Source organism: Gorilla gorilla, chromosome 6 (assembly GCF_029281585.2).
Source record: "Gorilla gorilla gorilla isolate KB3781 chromosome 6, NHGRI_mGorGor1-v2.1_pri, whole genome shotgun sequence".
NCBI classification, from domain to species: Eukaryota; Metazoa; Chordata; class Mammalia; order Primates; family Hominidae; genus Gorilla; species Gorilla gorilla.
In genome coordinates, this window is record NC_073230.2 from 45,270,749 (window position 1) to 45,294,581 (window position 23,833).

Here is a 23,833-nt window from a genome sequence, read left to right on the forward strand (position 1 = left end):
ATAACTCGCATATGTGGTCTAATAAGGTGTTATAACATTCTTCTGGGGAGAGAGATTACACTCCATGCTCTTACCACAGCAAAACATGCCACCCACATAGAAAATTATATGTTTGGAATTTTCTATGTGAAAATTAACCTAAGTAGCCTAACACTTAGGTTATTGGTGCTTTGGGTGAATGAATACAATAAAGTGGAATAGAGAGACAACAGGAGCCATAGGACACAAAATGAGAATTCTGTTGACTCTTAGAAATGAGAGCATAAAGTGTCCAGGAAATTCTAAATTTTGGAGAATTTTTGGAAATATTTGAGAAGTCGGTGAATCACCACAGGCTGTACAGTTTTCTGCAATGGTTTGAATCATTTTATTTGGTTGTGAAATAAGAGTGAGCTCAGAATGCTAGAGTACTTGTACATCACCAGGTTCCACACTAAATGATGACAATGATGATAACAACGGTGATGACAACACTCAAGGAAGAAAAATACTGGCTTGGTATGCTGTAAAAATTTACTCTGTAGCTTTTCTTATTCACCTTAGCTGGAATGCATTGTAAGGATTCAGTTTCCTGTATCTGGGCCTCACTGCACCTTCTTAGAGATTTTCCTTCATAGTTTGTTTTTGTCGAAGGCTCTCTTACTGCTTTTTCTTTTATTCCCCTTACTCTCCCTATTCAGGCTCCAGCTTATTAAGTGCTGGCACTTTATCAGCTACATTTAAAGCCCGGATTCAGGGCAGCAACCACTGAAAGCGTATCCTGAGACAAAGGATGTAGGTACACACAGAATGAGCTCCTCAAGTTTCTCAAGTCCAAAGAATAGTTGGCACTTCATACTGGTAACTTATCAGTACACTTCAGAGTGAGTTAAAAACAGGAATTATTTTAGACTCTGGATAATTACTTATTGTTAGCTCTTGTGCATATGCAGGCTTCCTTAGCTCAGTTAACCCTTCCTTCTTTTCCCAAGGCCTCCATCACCACTCTCATACACTATCTGGGGCTCCATCCTATTTTTGCATTAATTCCTTTGGTATTTCCTTTTTAATATTTTCATTCCAAGCCTTTAGCAAACAATAAAATTAAAAACAAAATGAGCATCAAGATACAGTAGGAAAATTGCCAACAGATACTTGGCAAACATATTTGTAGAGACATCTATCATTGCCCTTGTTACATAATAATTTGTCTATATGGAATTCTCTCTCAGATATGCCACTGCCCATTTCACCAAATATTTGAGAGCAAAAAATCAGTCTCATCTGATTGTGTATGTTTACCTATAAATCAAAACTTTCTTTAAGCAAAGAATGAGAGCTTGAATCTGTGAAATCTAATATTCTGACCTCAAGTATCATTTATCTGTTTACGAGACTCTGCCTAGGATGGAAGCTGCTAACATAACAGAGAATAGCCAATGATCTCACAACCTGGGCAGATGTGAGATTGTGCAAACACCTCTCAATCTAGATGATGATAAACATTGATACTTCAGAGTGAACATTATCAAACTGGAGAGCAGAACAGATCTCAGGCATTATTTGGATCAAATACAGATCTTTTGATTCACTGATTTACTATTCTCTGATATTTTCCCCCTCCACCAGGTATGTTTTCACTTTATACCAAATAAATCTTTAATAAAATTGTGTGCATAAAAGTTCACTATCAGATGCTCCATTCACAAGGAACTACAAGGAGGATAAACTCTTTATCTACTTTATTAATACCAAATCTATAATCTTCAGGCTTAGAAAGGGGATGCCAGCTGGATCAAAAACTCCCAGCCTTTATTTAGTCAAGGGCCCATTAGCAAACAGATGATCCTCACAAATCAAAATAATTCAAGGATAAGAGGCTAGTTACAAAAGTGTGGAGACAACATAGAGAAACCACAAACAATAGTGAAGTACCGCACTACTACTAACAGCAGTCCTATCAATATTCCTAGGCCTGAATGGCAAAGGGAGTGAGTGTTTATCAAAGGTGGAAAGAGGGAATAATGTGGAGAGAGCTGCTTTGAAAGACGCTCTGATCTTAGGTTCAGAAACGCAACCATCTCAAGGCAACACCACAGAGCATCAACCGGTGGAATACTTATCACAATCTTATTCTTCTCCATCCCTCAAATCTTTTGTTGTTGGGGCTGAATTCACCAGAAGCCAGAAGGCAAGAGAGCCTGTTGATGTAGTTCACATACATCAGCTTCTCTGGGTGGAGCAGGGTAGACAACTATGGAGAAAAGTGTTGACAAAGCCCCTTTAAAAAAAAGAGTTTCTTATTAAAACAACTGCCTCCAAAACCAAAGCAAAAAGCAGAGGTAAAACTTGTCAGCCATAGTAAGAAAATAAAAGGCAATAAAATATAAGCTGGCATATCTCAAAGAATAAACAAAACAGAAATTTAGAAATCAAGGCCATGCTGAAAACTTCATAATACAGAATTGAAATTGCTGAAAACATAGCAAAGGACTCAGAAATCGGAATTAATAAAAGCAAAAATAATTATATGAAAAATTTTTAAAACAAAAAGAATTAACAAGAAAAAAATTGTTGAACACAGAAAAGGAGATTCAACATATGTATTGGTATCCTCTAAGAAGTTATTATTTCAGATACAACGTAAGGATTATAGTTAGTAAAATTGTATTGTATTAGAGATTTTTGTTAAATAAGTAAATTTTAGCTGTTCTTGTCACTATCAAAAAGTAACTATGTGAGATGAAGTAAATACGTGTTACTCTTCTTCAGTATAGTAACAATTTTAGTATATGTATGTATTCTATAACATCATGTTATAAACCTCAAACTTTAAAATTTATTGTATAAATAATGACGAAAACCAAAAATAAAAGGAATCTGGGTTGACAGTTCTTTCATTTCAGTACATTAAACATGTTCCACTATCTTCTCACTTAAATTGTTTCTGATGAGCAATCTTTTGGCAGCTTTAAAGTTGATCTTCTGTATATAATATCTCTTGCTTTCTTCTACTACTTTTAAGATTTTACCTTTATCTCTGGTTTTGAGAAATTTGATTATGATGTAAATTGGTGTAGTTTTCTTCATATTTCTTGTGTTTGGGATTCTTTGAGCTTTTTGGATCTGTGGTTTTATACCTTTCATCACATTTGGAAAAATTAAGCCACCGTTTCTTCAAATAATTTTTCTGACTTTTACCCTCTTTTTTGAGGACTCCAGTTACATATATACTGTGCTTAAGGAATTTTTTCCCCAGTTTACTGATATGCTTTTATTTTCTTTTTTCTTTTTTTTTTAACTTCGAATTATATATTTTCTTTTATTTTTTTATTTTTTATTTTTTAAAATTTTATTATTATTATACTTTAAGTTTCTTTTAAGTTGTGGTTATATATATATATATATATATATATATGTATATATATATATATATATATATGTATATATATATATATATATATATGTATATATATATATATACACACACACACAACATAACTCAGTAGTCTTGGAACCAGATTGAGTTTCATGCCAAACAGGTGTTTCTCAACAGGTGTTTCTCAAGGAAGAAGCAAGACAGCCCACAGAAACCCTTGTAGCCAGCCAGAGCTCCAACAAGCCCTTGAGAGACCCTGAGACTCCCAGATCTTCAGGTTCTATGTGCAATAGATGGAAGCCAAATGGCAAGATACTAGGGAGATTGCCCCTCACCATTTTGCAGGAGAACAACTCGTCTGGCACCCTGACATCATGACAGGTAAAGCAAGAGAAGGGTAAGCAGTCTTCACTAAGTGAAAATGTTAGTGAACTAAAGGAAGGAGCCATTCTTGGAACTGGGCAACTACTGAAAAATGGAAGACAGCATGGGAGCAAGGCCAGGACAATGACAAGGAAAATCAGCACTTTCCCTTGGTGGAGTGCTAAGCCCTGCATGACCCCAGCAATGCAGTCACCTAGGGCCTGGTGGATCTGTGTTCTCTCAACCCTTCTTTTTCCCAGGGATATTGAGGAAGGGCTTGTTTTCTTAGACTCCTCCTCAACTACCAAACTGGAACTAAGAGCTTTATTGGGGAAAAAAATAGAATTTTAAAAACATTTTTAAAGAATTTTTTTTTAATTCTTTGTTTAGCTTTTTGAGGGACTGCTGAACTGATTTTTACAGAGGCTGCACCATTTTACATTCTCACCAGCAATGTATGAGAGTTCCAGCTTCTCTACATCCTTGTTAACACTTGTGATTTTCTATGTTAGGTTTTTTGTTTGTATGTTTTTAAGCCATTCTTGTAAGTGTGAAACGGTATCTCATTCTGGTTTTGATTTACATTTCCCCAGTGACTAGTGATGTTAAACATCTTTTTATGAACTTATTGGCCATTTGTATATCTTTTGAGAAATGTCTATTTATGTCTTTTGTCCATTTTTAAATTGAGTTTTCTGTCTTTTTGTTTAGTTTTAGTTGTCCATTATTTATTTTGAATATTAAACTCTTATTAGATATATGATTTGTAAATTTTTTTCCCATTCCGTAGTTGCCTTTTACTATCCTAATAATGTCTTTTGGTGCACAAAATTAAGATCTTTTATTTTCTTTGTCAGTCTAGCTAAAGGTTTGCCAATTTAAAAATTTCTTTTCTAAGAACAAGCTTTTTGTTTTATTGCTTCTTTTTATTATTTTTCAATTCTCTACTTCATTTATGTTCACTATAATCTTTATTATTTCCTTTCTTCTACTAGTGTTGGTTTTAGTTTGCTCTTCTTTTTCTAGTTCCTCAAGATGTAAACTCAGGTTGTTAATTTTAGATCTTTTTTCTTTTCAATTGTGTTTACAGCTATAAATTTCCCCCTGAACACTCTCTTCCCTGCAGTGATGCACTCTTCATTTTTAAAAGTTAATTTTTCACTGTGTGTTTGATTTTTGGAGAGTATCTTTGTTTTGTCTTCAACTATGCTAATTTTTTATTTCTGTGATGTCTACGCTGCCAATAGTCTCATCCTGTGTTTTTCATATCAGCCAGAATATTTATCTGTAATATTTTGATATGAATCATTTTTATGTGTTTGATATCTCTTCTCTACTTTTTGAACATATAGAACATGATTATGATTACTGTTTTAATATGCTTGTCTGTTAATTCTAGAATCTGGCAGCTTTATTGATTTTCTGATTTTTCCCCTCATTATGGGTCATATTTACCCGCTTCTTCACATGTCTGACAGTTTTTAATTGGGGATGTCCTTCATTGTAAATTTCATCTGATTGGATGTTGAGTATTTTTATGTTTTTATAAATATAAGTGTGCTTTCTTCTGGAATGCAGTTTGATCATTTCAGGTGTTGCTTTTAAGATGAGCTAGGTAAATCCAGATCAGTGCTCAATCTCAGGCTATGCATTTCCCACTATGTAGGCAAGATCTTCTTGAGTACCATATTCAGTGTTCCATAAATTATATTCTTCAATGCACCTGGTGGTAACATCTACCATTCTCAGAGCTATGTAAACACTGGACACTGCCCCTACTAATTCTTTCATATTCTTCTTTCTCCAGACTGATCAGTATTCAGCGGAACACTTGAGCTCGGGGAGGAGGATAGGGACTCTGTAAATGCCTGTGGTTCTCTCTGTTTTGCTGTCTCCTTTCTTCTTTCTGTTTCCCTGCTCTGCAAATTCTAGCTGCTTGAATTTTCAGTTTGGCCTCCTCAGATCCCAGGGATGCTTTCTCATTCTGCCAGTTTCCCCCTTAGGTTGCAAAGTAGAAACTTTCACAAGGCAGTAAGTTGATCACAGGGCTCATCTCATTTGTCTTTCATCTGTCATTGATCACTGTCATTCTTTGCTTGATGCCCATTCAATGTATTGAAAACTATTGTTATAGGGATTTGCCAGTTTTTAACTTTTTCGGGGAGTACGGCAAATCTGGTCTGTCTTACTACGTCTTGGCCAGAACCACAGGAATTTCATATGTAACAACAAGCCATAGGTATTCATGACCTTCTTTCATATTCTGTGGACTGAGCAATTTGTCTCAGATGATACAGTGTTAAGATGACCTAAATACAGATGCCGTAATCAAATTTTGTTTTTCTGATTTAGCAATCAATCAATGAGTCATTTGTCTCAACAGATATCAGTATCTAACATCTTAAAACATTTTAGTCATGTAATTCTTCCCCCTTCCCCATCCCCATATCTGTCCCTTGGCATTCCTTCTTCTGCATCTCCATTCTATTCTAACTTAATAGTGATAGAAATTAGTTTGTGAAAATACATTTCCTCAAAGTTCAGGTAGAGTAAAATTTTATACAGATATAGTAATGAAAATATATTAAAGTTATATCTCTGCATGACAGTAAATAATAATTATTGAATGCTCACCATAAGTTAGAGATTTTTCTAAGCCTTTTACATATTTAAAATCATTGAATCCTCACAGAAACCATTCGATAAGTTAGCTTATAATCTCCAGCAAAGATATTGGGGTTCAGGGAGGTTAAGAAACTTACCCAAGGTCACAAAGACCACCACTACCCAATATTGCTGTATGGAGATTTTACCCCAAAAAAGTGTATATGTTTATGTGTGGGGAGCTAATTAGCTAGGAAAAGCCCTAATGTAATATGCTTTATTTATTTTCAAATTACTGATTGCATAGAACAATGTTGGCTCAAACCTAATGCTATTGTGAAAATGGACTTTTGTCTTATTCATTGTTTCCTTGGTAATCATCATATCTGTGCATCATAATAATCCTGGTTTAACTGTCAGTAGTGGTAGTGAGTCTTCTTCCATCTTGTCATTCTAAAAGTCCTGAATTCATGATCTACCCTTCAGATCTGATCTTCCTTTTACATTTCTCATTAATTTTGTTAAAGAAACATTATTCTTTGACACTTATTAAAGATGGTAAAGAAGGTTCTACTAAGAAAGGGGATTATTGTGATGAGTGTAGGAACCACTTCAATAGGGGAAGAGAGATTGGGTCTGAATTCAACTCCAAGGAAAAGTGAAGATTTATAGCCAAGGAGCAGAGTGGGAGTCAATGGATGAAAAATTACTAGGAAGAAATATCAAGGGTTAGGGGGATTCTTGCTAGACAGACTCAACAGAATTCTTGTTGAAGACAACTCAAGGTAATAAGAATGGAGAGTGGTTGGATACTAAGGGTGGGAAATTTTCACTAAACTGACTTAGCAGGATTCTTGCTCAGACTGGATTCTATAAGACTAGAGAGGGAAGCCGAAAGCTTGGGCCCAGTTGAGCAGAGGGCTCAGAAGAGCCTGATTAAAATTTGGTCAAAGGAGAGAGAGTGTTTCTCAATATGAAAGGAATCATTCACTCACCCAAACTTGAAACTTAGGAGATTTCTGTGGTTCTCCCCCTCCCTCATCCCTCCACAGAGTAAGTCTGCAAGTCCCCTTGATGCTAAACCCCAAATATTTCTCAAGTCAGTCTCTTTTGCTCCTTACTCACAGTCTCTGCCTTAGTTTAGGCCCTTGGCCCAGCTCCTCTGGGTTGCACCAACAGGCCCATATCTCCTTATCTCTTGTTTCACTTCCCACCCACATTTACTACAATTGCCACAGTGATGCCACAGTGATTTTTCAAGACTTGAAACCTTTTCCTGTCATTCATCTATCATAAGTCTTCCCACTTAAAACTTTGAGAAGCTTCATACTGTTTTTGTATATGGCTCAAATTTATTATCAGGCTTATTGCACTCCCTGTGCTGCAGCCAAGCTTGCCTTTCCAGGCTTGTCATGCCCTCACATGAATTCCTCACATCAGGTAAAGCATCAAATCCACAGGCCCCTCCATACATCTGGCTCTCCCATCCCTATGACTACACTTACTTCCTGCCGCACCTTGAAGTCCCTTCCCCCCAAATCCCTTTATCTCCATCTTCCTCCCTCTATGCTCCATGCTCAGCTCCACCTTATTGTGTTCTAGTCTTACCTCTAGTCCTTTATGGAGAGTGGCGGGAGTGATTAATTACTCCTGTGCATCTGTTGCAAGAACTCATATGCCAGGATTTCAGGATGCTCCTTTTCTATCTCCAGACTGATTATGAGACTCCTCTTAACCAACTCCCCTGTCATCTTACCTGTGCCTCTATCACAGTGACTGTCATTTGGCAAGCTATGACATAGTACCAGACAGGGAAATCATAAAAAGAGAAAACTAAATTATACTTCTCTCTGTGTCCTCATGCTCTAGAATAATGCCTTGCTGTTCAATAAATATATGCCAGGGAATAAATGAATGAAGAAATAAGCTGAGCAATTTCCTAACATTTTTCCCTTTAGAAAACAGAAAAAAAGTTGAAATCTGAACTCATACCTGAACCAATCCCAGTTGACCATTTTCTACTAGTGACATTAGTGTTGCCATTGAAATAGTATAAACATAAAATGAAAGTTTGATAAAGTCACCTCTGATAAAAATACATAATATATAACATGTATAACATCACAGAATATATACTATATACATGTGTATTATAAGAGCTGTCTTTTTATCTTATATATGTATATACATATCTTACATATACATGTATGTGTGTATATACATGTGTGTGTATATCTATCTATAAATACACACACGCACACATATATACGATAAGAAAGGAGCTTAACAGTCAGTGATATGTAGATTTCTCTCCAATGAAGCCTGAAATTATTTTGCATGAACAACTACAAATGAGATGTGTTACTTTTACTGCGGACTGTTTACATGAGCATAAACTGGATGCTTTAATCCTTTGTTATTTTTTCTTGCATTTCATACAAATTTTTAAATAGTTGTGATTACAGATTGACTGGATAAAGGCACGGCCAATGGATATGGATTTTAAAAATGGTAACATTTTTGCACCACAGGGATCCTCAAAGATGCTTGTAGTAGAAATAACTTGCATAAAGACGCTAGAAAAGTCATTGAAAATATAAGCTATTTAAATACATAAAATGGAGAAAAACAATATATGGAAAGGCTGTATTTTTTCTTTTGGTCATGCTGGAGGAAGCGCCCCTCCTCTCATCTGATGTCTTTTCTTCACCTGCACCTCCCATCTTCTATTTCTTCAATTTCTACTCTCCTGACTGTTAAAAATCAGCATTTAAATATAGTATTATAGTCAAACTTCTTCCTCCTTGTTTAAAAAAGAAAAACGAGCCCTCCAGCACTCACATTTTTTGGGCAACTGTCTCTTCTCTGTTTCCATTTCTTCACCCTTACGCTTCTGGAAATAGTTGCTGATTCTGTCTCCACCTCCTGTCTTTATAGTCTCTCAAGGGACTTTCCCAGACCACTGTACTGAAGACACTCTTATGATCACCACTGGCATCTTTGTTGCTCAGTCCACGTGAGTGACATTTTATTTGGCCAGATCTTGTTTTATTTGGCCACTCTGTAACACTTGGCAATAGTATTGCTGCCTCAGCAGCATCTCATTCTTTGATTTTTATGACATCACTTCTTGGTTCTTCTCCTGCCTTTTTGGCTATTCCTCCTCATTTTCCTTCATCAGCTTTACTTTCATGACCTGTTCCTGAAAGTTGATGTTCCTAGCATATCCTCCTGGACCCTCACTTTCTCAAACTACACAAATTTCTTGGCCATCTCCTCTGCTTCTATTCCCCTAATGTGCTGATTATCAACAAATCTATATCTCCAGCCCAGATATTTCCTGAGTATCTTTCATATCCAGTAGTCTCCAATGTGTTGTGTACACCTTCCCTGGGGTGTGCAAAATAAATCTATGAGGCTACACAGAGAAAAATACATTTATATTTTTGTTTATTTTCTTATCTGAAATATGAGAAAAGATAGTGCTAATTTATTAATGGTTATCATATGCATCATCAGTAATGTCCTCAATGGCTTTTCATCCTCCTGTTTCCAGTTCACACGGACACACTTTGTCTCTGGTTTTTCAACCACCACACATATGCAAAGGTACCAGGAAGCTCAAGGTTTGTTGAATGTCTCCTACAAGGAGCTGGTCACATAGGAACATCCCAGCTATTGGTCAGCCTTGACCATTAAGCCCCCTCTCCCTCCTTATCCCTGGGCTCCAGCAAAACCAGGTGGTATAGATCTAAATCCAGTTATTATTCCTGAGCAATGCTGATAAACTGGTATGTCCACTCCAAAACAACTCGCAAACCAATGGTTACAGAATATTATTTACTGGTTATCTCATGGCAAAGTTCATTTTTATTTTGTAAAAATAAAATGTTTTAAATTTGAGGACACGTGGCTGTCTAAATTTTGCTATCTAAGAGGTATATTTGAAAAAATTATCATCATTATCTATTCCCCCAAGATTAAAGTGATGTTTTGAAACAGTGAGAAAATTACTGCTTTTTGAAATAACTCATGGTGAGGAGGTGGAAATGTATGAAAACCAATATTTGAAATTTTTCTATAATTAACATGGCTTAATAGTGAAAATGAGCATGACTTATAAACCCGCTCACAATTACACACTTAAAATACCTTAGCATCACAAATTTTCTATTGTGTTAAAAAATTTCCCCAAAAGTTACATTTTTAAGTCATTTGTCAAATGCAAACCCTTCCCATTTATTTGGTAGAAAAAAGCAATTTAGATTTTTTAGGATGTTGAAAAGTTACAGAGTAATTGTAACAAATGTCTTTTCATAATTTTTGGAAGATACTGAAAGATAAATATCTTTTGTTTTAAATGGCATTTTCTTGTGAGAAAGTATTTTCAGCATTGAAATAAATTTAAAACTTAGAAGCAGGCATTTGAATCACTCTATCATACAATATTAAATCAAGATTTCAAAAACAATGAAATCATATTCAATTACATTTCTCACTAAATATTAATAACATTAATATTTGTTTAAGCATTTAAATATTAATAACATTAATATTTGGAGAAAGCCATTAAGTTCTGAACTAGTACGTAATAAATAAGACACAACAAGTAAAAAATAGCATATATTTATATATTTAATCAGATCATAATTGAGTTAACGTTTTTGTTGTTTTTTAACTTTTTTTTTTTTTTTGGTAGAATCAGGGTCTCACTATTTTTCCCAGGCTGGTCTTAAACTCCTGGCTCCTGGGCTCAAGTGATCCACCCACCTCTGCCTACCCAAAGTGCTGGGATTACAAGCGTGTGCTACCACACTCGACCCATTTTTGGTTTTGTTTAAGCATTATAACATGCAGAAGTGATGAGTAATAGGAAAAATATTTAATCTATTAAGACATAAAGATATCTAATTTGATGTGCAGGTTTAAATAATTTTACTGGTGGTAAATGTGTTGTCAAGTACCTCCTAATCCTCTTGTGGATCCATATACTTTCTTCTGTTTTTCCTTCAGTCTTGCAGCAGACCACCCATCTCACTTTGATTCCCCCAGTTTTTCTGTTTTTCCATCCTGTCCTCTCTCCTTCAACCCATTCTCCAGTCCCAGTCAGAGTAGGGTTTCTAAAATGTAAAAATGAGCAGTCACTTTACTCAGTAGAAGGCTGCGGTGGTTTTGCTTGCCCTCAGGCTGTATACCCAGTTCTTCATACCTCTCCCAGGCTCCTCCAGATCTGCCTCCTGCTGACCTTGTACCCAGCTGCAGCGACACCGAGCTCCTCACAGCTTCCCAAAGTGGGCTGGCCCCTCTCACGACAGGGTCATCGCACAGGCTCCCTCTGTGGGGGAACACAACGGGAGTCATTTAAACACCACTTTCTTCAGGAAGCCTATTCTGATCCTTGGTACTCCAAGCAGCTGTTGTCAATGCCTACCCCAGGACATACCATGCCATACTGATTTTATTTTCCTGGATACTTAATCACAGGTAAAGTCACTGAGGCCACACAACCCTGAGGAGAAAATGCTTGAGCAGGCAGGATTTTGATGATATTTTGTGGATGATACCCCATTCTCAAACTGCCTACATTCACACTTCTTTTCACCCAGAGAAAATTAAGCCACTATGCTTTTAAACCATTCTTACTTGGGTTTTGTGTAACATGCAGCAAAATGGAATTATTATGGATACAATTGGTTCTGACTTGTATGGATACACTTATAGAAAAACGTGTGAGGATATATTGAACAGCAAAGTACTGATTTTTTTCTTATTTTGATTTGTCTCTGATGAACACATATTTCTTTATGTAAATGTATTAGAAGGAATTAATAAGAATATGTTGAGGAACAAATAAATTGCCAAATCCCAGTGGTGTAGCACACTGATGGTTGATTTGTCCGTCACACAAAGGCCCATGCAGGTTAACTAGGGCTAGCTCGAGCCAGTGACTCAAAGATCCAGGCTCCTTCTGTCTTGTGATTATTAAGGGTAGTAAAGAAAAGAGAATGTGGCGGTGGCAGACCCCCTGCTAGAAACTAAAGGTGCCATTTCTAGTCACAGGCCACTGGCTAGACTACATCACATGACCTTGCCTGTCAGGAACTAGCACTGCAGACTTTCCAGCATGACCGAGAAGGAAATGAGAGCAGATGTAGGGAAGCACGCATTGTCTCTACCAAAATGAAAATGGAAGTTTAAAAATGCAAGTACTCATGGGAAAGGTAACACACTGCACATCTTAGCCACTGTCTTCCCTGACTGCAATGGCAGAGGGTAGAAGGGGAGGGAAGAGGTGCACGTATATGGAGGCGCATGTAGATTCTTTACAATTTGTCTCAAGTGAGGAAGGGTTAATGTGCGTGCTCAGATGTGCCAGTGAGTAAAGAAAAGAGTATGTTTTCAAGCTTCGCACCAAATGTGAAAGTCACTTGTTTCTTTTTTCCCTTTTAATTCTAAATCTGAGAAAAAGCAATGCTCCGCTTTGAATTTCAAATGTCTTCAACATTGAAGTCTGTTAATCAGGCTAGTTCCTTATCAGCTCTGAGTCTCAAATGCTGCATCTATAAGAAGAGAAGTCCTTTCGAGTTCTAAGAGCAGTGACTGTGTGTGGCTTCAGGAATGATAATTACACATTCCAAAATGCATCCTGGATTAATTTCTTAATTCACATCTACCAGAGATGTGAGTACCCAATGCTTAAAGAACTATGGTTCCATGACTAACAAGAAGGGATTCACTGAGCCCAACGAGCAATCTAATCTAATTGCCTCTAAGTGTTGTTTAGTAGGGGTAACTTTGGCTATTTTAACGAAATGCGAATTTTTAGAAATTATAGACAACAAAACAAATGTGTGTTCAGCAATTCCTGCCTACAGGAGTTCACACTCCCTTAAGGAAGGCAAGGCACGTGCAGTTGAAACAACTAGCGAAAAAACAATTCTAAATAAACTAGTGTTGTATACCAATATAATTAAGTGCTAAAGTGTGCAGTTCAATTAGATAATATAAGAATTGGAAAAGAAAGGTGATAAAGTATGCCCCCAGACAAAATGGACTCCCTGTGGCTAACTGAGGAGCTCAAAGTTAAAACAGAACTAGGTGTCCATAGCTGGGTGACAGAATGGTCACATGTTCTGTGCTCTCAGAAAGATGTTGTAAAAGTATCAAAGGACCTCCCATTCTACAATCAAGCTGAACCAGCTCCTGTTCTGTTGTTGGGCTACAAGATAAACTGCTGCAAAAAGCACAGCACCTGCCCACACCTCCCAATGCCGCAAGCCCCAGGCCCCATTGGCCATTTGAAAGAAACATCTGACAGGGACTGCTGGTTTGGGGCTTGGGAAGCAACCAGAGATCACCTCCCCTAGCCAATTAAGGCTCAGCTGTTTGGGCCAATCAGAACTCAGCTCTGTCAGCCAGTCAAAACCAAACAAGACTCAACCCTTTGTTTGCATAAATGGACCTGGTTGGGAACCTGGGTGGGGACTTTTCTTATAAAACCCCAGGCATGCCATCCCTTCATTCTCTGGAATGGACCTTCATTTTACACAGCGGCCTGCATGTCTGCCTGATTTGCAAACAGTTCCCTGGAATAAAATCTCTTTCCTCCAGATTCTTCTTCAGAGAGCTTTTGTTCACAAAGGGGATAAAAAGATTAAGCTAAGATGAAAATCAGAAAAAAAAAATAGAATCACTGCAATAATAAGGCTCATTATTTCCAAGATTTTTATGTATCCTGGTCTGAGTATGTCCGTCCTTAAAGCATATGAACTGAAAATAATAGGAACTGGATTTATGGGTTTTGATCCACTTAAAATATCAGTATTACAAAGTTTTCTAGTGAAGTTAAAGGAATGCCCGCATGTAATTTTTTTACAGAAACCCAGTTGAGAAGGGCTGCAAGAATTAAGAGTATTTTGAAAATATACCAGAGTAAGCAAAAATTGCAACATATGATGGTTAAAAAAAACAAGCTCAGTAGTATATCATATTAAAGATTTATATATTAAATATAACAGAATTTAGAAATTATTTATGTGTATGGGACACTGTTTTTATCATTTTTTCACGTAGAGTTGTCACCATCATTCATTGTGAAGAACAGTATATTTAATATTCATAGGAACATAGTACAAACATTCTTTTATGTAATATTAAATTCACAACAAATGGAGTATTTCTTGGGTCACATGGGAAAAAAATAGCAGAATCTTGCTGAGCCTCCCCAGACAGATTCTATCACCAGGACAGCTCTTTAAGTTCCCAGATGCGGGTGCCTCCCTTCCTTGGCAGAATGCCTGGTGGACTTGGCAGCTGCCTTCTCAGCCCTTATCACAGCTGAGGCTTCCTGGGGAGTCACGCTTCTCCTCTTCCACCCACTGTGGGCGTGGGGTGCCACCCCACGGCTTCTCCTGGTAGCTCTGATGCTGCCACTGCAGTGACCCTGGCACCATCTGGTCCCTGGATGTACTTGCTGACACTGCCATCATCATCACCTGCACCTCTGCCCCAAGACAAGGTTGAGGATATTTTTCCCAGACCAGTTTCCCCAGTTGGGGATGTTTGTCCTAGGCCTAGATGCCATTCTAGAATCAGGAACTTAATCAAATCATAGATCTTCACTTGAAGAAAGCATAATGTCGATGGCCATGAACCAGCAATTTTTCTTCCTTTCTCTCATCTCCCTACTCCTTTTTAGGGCTATTCTGCCCAGCCTCATTTCCCCGTTCTGGATGGCAGATCCATCTTCTAGAAATAACTTTCAAGATTGAACTATAATCCAGGTCTTTGGTTGTAATCGAGGTCTTCTGGGAGTTCCATTTTGGGATCCAGACTTATATCAAATCCTACATTTGCTTCTGGGGAAAGTTAAAATTTTGATATACAAGAGAATTAAAAAAATACTATGCCATCAGAGATTAAAATGCTAATGGAAAGTAATTCAGGAGAGAAGAAAAATTGATTATGCTAATAAAAATAATATCAATTTGGTTGAAAATGCAAAATACAGTTTAGGTCCTCAGGGGCCATGGTAGAGAGTGTGGTAGGATTAATGAGAGAAGGAGTGGGGTAGTCCCTGCTTTGTGCGGGGTCTAGTCTTGAGGGGTTATTCTTGCTGTTCATGGTTGATGTGTGACGACACCTCCATACTTGTGTTGGAATCCTAGGGATTTCTGGGCATCGGCTCCCACTTCTAAAGACAGGGACTCTCCTGTGTCGGAGCTTTTGGGGTTCTGCTGATAAAGGGGGAGGCTGAGTAGCACGAACTATCATGATTGATTAGTAACGTCTGCTACAAAAGTGGGAGGGTGGGGGACGGCTCATATGGCACATATTTATCACCTTACCCCATAACATGCTTTCTGGCTGTATTGTCAGGCTGCTAGGAAATGCTTTCCACTCGGAACTGAGACCTAAAACTGGAAACTAGGCTGCAGGACCACCTGGGTACGTGTGAATTACAGAGGTTCATGCATTTCCAAATGGGGGTGTCATTTTAGAACTGGGGCGTAAGATGATGAGCAACAGAAAAGACAACGCCGAGCCCCCGGATATGAGCTCAGAACTCTTTACATGTTTGATGCTCCAAATGGTCTAGGGCAGGGGGGCTTCAGAGCCTTGGCAGCAGAACGTGGTCGCGTAGATGTTTATCTGATTTTCTGTTGCGCTGCTGCTCAACCGCCACTACGGAAGTGCACACTGCCACCTTATGGACGTCTTGAGAAGTTACACTTACACGTTATTAATTATATTAAATAAAATTCAAATGTAATAAATAATGTCGGGGTAGTTTTTATAAACATTTGCAATGAAAATTCATATGAGGACTTCAGACAGAATATATTCAAATGAAGAGTTGATTTCGATTTCACTGATGAAATTAAATAACAGGATCAAGATGAAATTCTCAGCTATTTTAGCATTTTAGTGTTTTTCTGCTACTGAGCTGTGGGAATTCCTTATATGTTTTGGCTTGTCATAAATATGGTTGACAAATATTTTATCTGATTTTATACGTTTTTTCACTCTATTGATTATTTCCTTGGTTGTACAGAAACTTTTTAATTTTATGTAGTCCCACTTGTCTATTTTGGCTTTTGTTGACTGTGCTTTTGGTGTTGTATTCAAGAAATCACTGCCAAGATAATTATCATGAAACTTTCTCCCTATGACTTCTTCTAGAAGTTTTATTGTTGGGGTATTACATTTATTTATTTATTTAAAGACAAGATATTGTTCTGTCACTCAGCTGCAGTGCAGCGGCACGATCAAAGCTCACTGCAGCCCCAACCTCCTGAGCTCAAGTGATCCTCCCATCTCAGCCTCCCAAGTAACTGCAGGTAACTACAAGTGTGCACTACCACACCAGGCTATTTTTTGTGGAGACAGGGTTTCTCTGTGTTTCCTGGGCTGATTTTGAACTCTTGAACTCAAGTGATCCTTCCACCTTGCCCTCCTAAAATGCTGGGACTACAGGTGTGAGCCTCCAACCCTGGCCAGGTCTTACATGTAAGTCATTAATCTATTTTGAGTTGAATGTTGTGTGTGGTGTAATATACACATGTGAATATCCAGTTTTCCTAACATTTGTTGAAGAAACTACTGTGTATTCTTAGCATCTTTGTCAAAGATCAATTAATCATATGTGTATGTGTTTATTTCTGCACTCTCTATTCTATTCCATTGATTTATGTGTTTATCTTTAAGCCGATACAATACAGTTTTAATTGCAGTAGCTTTGTAATATATTTTGAAATCAGGAACTATGATGCCTCCAGCTGTCTTTTTTTTTTCTAGAGATTGTTTTGGTTCTTCTGGATCTTTTATAGTTTAATATGAATCTTAGGATTGTTTTTACTATGTCTGTAAAAAATGCCATTGGGATTTTGACAGAAATTGCATTTAAACTGCAGATCACTTTGAAGAGTATGGTTATTTCAACAATATTAAGTCTTCCAATCCATGAACATGGGATTTTGTGAATATTCTTGTATGGTTTTAGCCTAATTAGAAAGTTTCTAATGTTTTGATTTTACATACAATGTTAGCTGTAAGTTTCAGACGGAATTATTTCTCAACTCTTAGTTTGTTCAGAGCTTTCTAAAATTATTATTAATGAAAGTTAATCATTTTTGGCATAGACTTGGTTTTTAACTTTGATTAAGTCCAGTTATTACTTTTAAAATTTTATGATGACTCTTTGTGTTCTAAGAAATATTTGATTACCATCCCAAGATTGTAAAAATATTCTATACTTTTGGAAAACCTTTATAGTTGTAAACTTTTATGTGTAAGTCTGTGATCCATCTTGAACTACATTGCATATTTTATGAAGGTGAAGGTTCATTATTTTCCATAGGGAGTTTAAATTTTTCCAGCATCATTTATTTGAAAGAATTTCCTTTCCCTATTGAACTACCTTGATGTCTTTGGAGAAAATAAATTGACAGTATGTGTGGGACTCTTTCTGAACTCTGTATTTTTTTCATTGATCTATACATGGCATTACCACACCATTTTAATTGCTGTAGTTTAATAGTAAAGTGCATGTTTTCTACCTTTTTTCTTTCTGACTCTTTTGGGTACTTGACATTTCCAAATCAATTTTAGAATCAGATTGTCAAGTGCAACAAAAAATGGTTGGGATTTTTATTATGATTGCATTGAATCTATAGAATAATTTCAGTTAAAAGTGACATCTTGGGCAGGGTGCAGTGGCTCGCACCTGTAATCCCAGCACTTTGGGAGGCCAAGGTGGGCAGATCACAAGGTCAAGAGTTCAAGACCAGCCTGGCCAACATAGTGAAACCCCATCACTGCTAAAAATACAACAACAAAAAAAAATTAGCCGGGCATGGTGGCAGGTGCCTGTAGTCCCAGCTACATGGAAGGCTGAGGCAGGAGATTCGTTTGAACCCAGGAGGTGGAGGTTGCAGTGAGCCAAGATCGCATCGCACCACTGCACGGCAGCCTGGGTGACACAGCGAGACTGTCTCAAATAAACCAAAAAAAGTGACATCTTAACAATTAGTCTTCTAATTAATGAATATGATACACTTTTTTTGTTTCTTTAATTTTTTTCAGCAATACTTTGTTGTTTTCAGCAATAAGATATATTTCTCTTTTTAAATTTATGACATATTTTTTATCTTCTTTGATGGTATTATAAATTTTAAAGTTAATTTTATTTTCCAAACCTTCAATGCTAGTTTATGGTATACAATTAATTTTTTATATTTACCTTGTATTTTGCAACTTTGCTTAATCATCTATTAGTTCTAGTAGGTTGATTTTTCCCCAAGATTCCTTAGGCTACAAAATCGTGCCTTTGCCTATATGTATATATTTTTTCAATCTTTACACCTATTATTTATATTCCCCTTGTATTGCACTAGCTAGCACTTCAATATAACATTTAGTAGAAGTGGGGGAAGCAGACATTCTTGACTTGTTAAAGGTCTTATGGGAAAGTTTTTAATAATTGACCATTACATATAATGTTAGCCAGAGGTGTTTTATAGATACACTATATCAGATTGGAGCAGTTTGCTAAGAGATTGTGTGTGTGTGTTTATCATGAATGAATATAAAGCTTATCACATTATTTTCTTCATTTATTTATATCATGATATAGTTTTTCTCTTGTATTATGCTAATATGGTGAATAAAGCTTCATTTTCAAGCTTGCATTGATAGATAAACCTCATTTGGTCATGACACATGATCTTTTTCATGTATTATTAGAATCAATCTGTTAATATGTTACATATATTTACATCTATGTTCATGAGGTATATTGGTCGATAAGGGTTATGCTGGCCTGGAAGCAGACACATGTCAGGATATATTCCTCTTTCTCTATTTTGTAAAATAGTTCATATAGTATTAAATTATTTTTCTTATTTGGGCATAAAATTTCCTTTATACAAATATTTTAATTATATACTCAGTTTAAATAACAGATACATGGTAATTCAGTTTCTTGTTACCCTTTGCTAAATTGTATTTTTCAAGTAATTTTTATTTTAAAAGCTTATGGCATAAAGTTGTTGTAATATTCCATCATTGTGTAACTTCTTTGCTATGAGGTCTTTAGTGATATGCCCTCTTTCATTTACAATACTGAAAATTTGTATATAGCCTATTTTTCTTATGTAGTCTAGCTTTGGGTTTGTCTTTTTCTATCTTTATAAAAAAACCTTGTATGTTTGTCAGCTTCCATTTTTTTGTTTTCTATTTAATTAATTTTCTAACTTTTGTTAGTTTCTTCTCTCAATTCACTTTGAAAAATAAGTCATTTATTTCAGCTCATAAGTTGTAACTTACATCCTTATTTTGAACATGTTGTATTCTCTAATATAAGCATTTATAGTTTCCCACTAAGAACTGCATTAGCAACATCCAACAAACTTTGATATGGTATGTTTTAATTATCATTCAATTTAAAATATTTTCTAGGCTGGGCTTGGTGGCTCATCCCTGTAATTCCAGCACTTTAGGAGGCTGAGGGGGTGGATCGTTTTGAGCTCAGGAGTTTGAGACCAGCCTGGGCACCATGGCAAAATCGTGTCTCTACAAAAAAATACAAAATTAGCTGGGTGTTAGTGGCTCACGCCTGTAATTCCAGCTACATGGGAAGCTGAGGCACAAGAATCGCTTGAACCTGGGAGGCAGAGGTTGCAGTGAGCAGAGAGAACACCACTGCACTCCAGCCTAGGCAACAGAATGGGATCCTGTCTCAAAAATAAATAAATACATAAATACATAAATAAATAAAATATGTTCTAATTTCCCTTTTGATTTCTTGTTTAACTCATGGATTATTTGGTAGTATATTGTTAACTTTCAGGTATTTCAGACTTTTCCATTATTGTATTGTTCTTAATTTCTAACTTATTTCTATTGTGATCAGAGACAATATAGTGAAAGATGTAAATATTTGAAGTTTATTGTGATTTTATTATCTGGCTTATGATTCATTAAATATTCAATGTGCATTTCAAAAGAAAGTATATTCTGCAGTTATTCAGTAAGTGTCAATTAGGTCCAGATGATTGACAGGGTTGTTCAGATCTTCAGTAATCTTACTGATTTTATATATTTATATCAATTTTTGAGATGTAATGAGTTATCTATTTTTCATTTAATTCAGGAAATTTTTGTTTCATATATTTTGAATCTCTGTTCTTAAATATACACACATTTAAAATACTTATGTCTCCCTAATAAACCCTTTTATCATCAGGAAATATTTATCTGTGAAAATATTCCTTGTACTGAAATCTACTTTGTCTGACATTAACATGGTCATGTCAGCATTCTTACTTTTTACATTATATTTTTTCCATTTTTGACTTTCAACTCATATATATCTTTAATTGAAAAAGCATGTCCTTTTGCCAGAGGCTGTATATCATGGGTATTCTAATTTTGCATTTTGAGTATAGAAATGTATGTCAATTGCCTACTAAAATAATAAAATAGAAATGTTTAAAATAACACAACAGAACTTAAAATTGTTACAAGGCTGGCTTTATTATCTACAATGTCCAGTTTTATTACTAAAATTTACCAGATATGTAAAAAGATGGAAACGTATGACCTATGCTCAAAAAAGGGCAGTCAATAGAAATTGACTGAATGGGCCCAAATGTTATAATTAGTAGACACAGATTTCAAAGCAGTTGTTAAAAATATGTTGAATAAATTCAAAAAAGTTCAATAATTAAATAAAATATAATGTTAATTAATAGACTAGACAGAAAATCTCAACAGACAAATGCAAACTATGCAAAATGTAACAAATAATAAATGACAAAAATGTATAAACTTGAAAATAAATCAACATATGTTATCTGCACCCAAAGAATGAATTAAGAGAATAAAACTAAACAGAGTTACAGAGACCTGTGGGGCAACATCACACTCTCACATATGTGGAATTGGAATACGAGATTGAGAATAGAGAAAGAAGGCAAGAAAATGTTAGAAGGAATATGATCAAAAACTTGAAATTCGATGGAAAATATTAACGCAGGAGTCTGAGAAACTCACAAAACACATGCAGAATAAATGCAAAGAAAACCACCACTAGGCATATCATAGTCATTTTGTTGAAAGACAAATTAAGGAGAAAATCTTGATAGGCAGAGAATAATGACATATTGCATACAGCAGAACAATGATAATGTTAAATACTGATGTCTCATCAGAAACTATGGAAGCCATCATACTTTAGAAAGATATATTCAAAGCACTGAAGAGAGTGAATAAAAAACATGTCAAGCAAGAACTCTGTATCCATAAAACATTTTTAAAAATGAAGGAAAAATTAATACATTTTCAGATAAACACAACTGAGAGCATTTGTCACTAGAAGACTTACATTACAAGTAATCCTATAGTGTTCTGCAGACTGAAGAGCGATGAAACGAGATGGCAATTCTGATGCCTAGAAGGAATGAAGACAACCAAAAATGATGGTAAGTATGTGAGTTAGTAAGTTAAGAACTCTTCTCTCTCTCTCTCTCTCTCTCCCCTCACCACATATGTGTGTATCTGTATTTTCTAAAAAACATGACATTTTAACAAAAATTATAGCACTTTATTGATGAGTTTACAAGATATATAAATATAATGCCAAAGATGATAATAACATTAAGGATGGGGGAGAGATGACTAGAAATATACTGTTGCAAGTTTTCTATATTTCACCTAAAAAAAAAATCAATACTAATTCCAGGTAGGTAAGGCTAAGTTATAGGGGTATATTTTACACTCTAAAGCAATAAGTTAAAAATAATTTCAAAACATATAGTTAGAAAACTAAAAAAGGCATTAAAGTGGAATGCTTAAAAATGTTCAATTAAAATAAGGCATCTAAGGAACAAAAGACAAAAACAAATAAGACAAATAGAAAAATGGGACACCTCAGTACAACCATATCAGTAATTACATTAAATGTATATGGACTAGATACTCCAATAAAAAGGCAGCAATCAAGATTTTTCAAACTGTGTAAAAAAGTAAGAACCATCAATATGCCATCCACAAAATAATGCACTTTAAATATAAAAACACAAATAAATTGAAAATAAAAGGATGGAAAACAGTAAACATAATAAAGTGGAGTAACTATACTAATATCAGCCAACATGAAATTCAAGACAAAGATACTTTCTAGAGACAGAGGGACATTTTGTAATGATAAAGAGACAGTTCAAAAGAAGACATAACAACTGCAAACATATGAGCCTAATAAATGAACTTCAAAATATATACAGGAAACTGACAGAACTAAAGGAAGTAATGCACAATTCCCACAGTCATAATTGGAGACTCTATCAGACTTTCTTTTTGCCATGTAGATTTTCCAAACGTTAATATGCTTTTTATTTATCAGGTTTTATAAAGGAATAAAACATTACAAATACAGCTGACGTCCCGCCTTTCTATCACATTCTCCTCCCTCTTTCTTTGGGCATTGGTAAGCTAATAATAATTCAGGATGTAAATCTCTGGAATGTGTGTTCTTGGAGTGCAGCACTATATCTTATTAATCTTGAATTTTTAGCTAATAGCAGTGCCTGACTCTAGAAGAGACAAATAAATATTCAAACAATTAAATAATAAATGAATGAAAGGGATTGTTTTTATAATAATAATAATTTTTATCTTTGCCATATGTAATAGGGGCTCTGTAAATGTTTGATGAGTTTGGGAATTAATAAAATAGTTTTGATTTCTTACTGAGAATAATTGCCCCTAGGTTTTTTTTTTATACTTTAAGTTGTAGGATACGTCTGCACAACGTGCAGGTTTGTTACATAGTTATACATGTGCCAAGTTGGTTTGCTGCACCCATTAACTCGTCATTTACATTACGTATTTCTCCTAATGCTATCCCTCCCACAATCTCCCACCCCAGGACAGGCCCTAGTGTTTGATGTTCCCCACCTTGTGTCCAAGTGTTCTCATTGTTCAATTCCTACCTGTGAGTGAGAACATGCGATAGTTCTTGAGACAGTTTGCTCAGAATGATGGTTTCCAGCTTCATCCATGTCCCTGCAAAGGACATGAACTCATCCTTTTTTATGGATGCATAGTATTCCATGGTGTATATGTGTCACATTTTCTTAATCCAGTCTATCATTGATGGACATTTGGTTTGGTTCCGAGTCTTTGCTATTGTGAATAGTGCTGCAATAAACATATGAGTGCATGTCTCTTTATAGTAGCATGATTTACAATCCTTTGGGTATATACCCAGTAATGGGATCGCTGGGTCAAATAGTATTTCTAGTTCTAGAACCTTGAGGAATCGCCACACTAGTTCAATGGTTGAACTAGTTTACACTCCCACCAACAGTGTAAAAGCGTACCTATTTCTCCACATCCTCTCCAGCATCTGTTGTTTCCTGACTTTTTAATGATCGCCATTCTAACTGGTGTGAGATGGTATCTCATTGTGGTCTATCAGACTTTTTAAGTAATTGTTAGAACAACTAC

General features: G+C 35.8%; 1 long non-coding RNA gene across 1 annotated transcript; it reads right to left on the reverse strand.

Annotated features, from left to right (window-relative positions):
* Positions 1 to 11,372: 11,372 nt before the first annotated feature.
* LOC129523834 (uncharacterized) lies at positions 11,373 to 21,778 on the reverse strand. Its single transcript, XR_008667482.1, has 3 exons — positions 21,711 to 21,778; positions 11,535 to 11,660; positions 11,373 to 11,445 (listed from the first exon to the last, which is right to left on the reverse strand). It is a non-coding gene; the product is annotated as an uncharacterized lncRNA (long non-coding RNA).
* Positions 21,779 to 23,833: the final 2,055 nt, after the last annotated feature.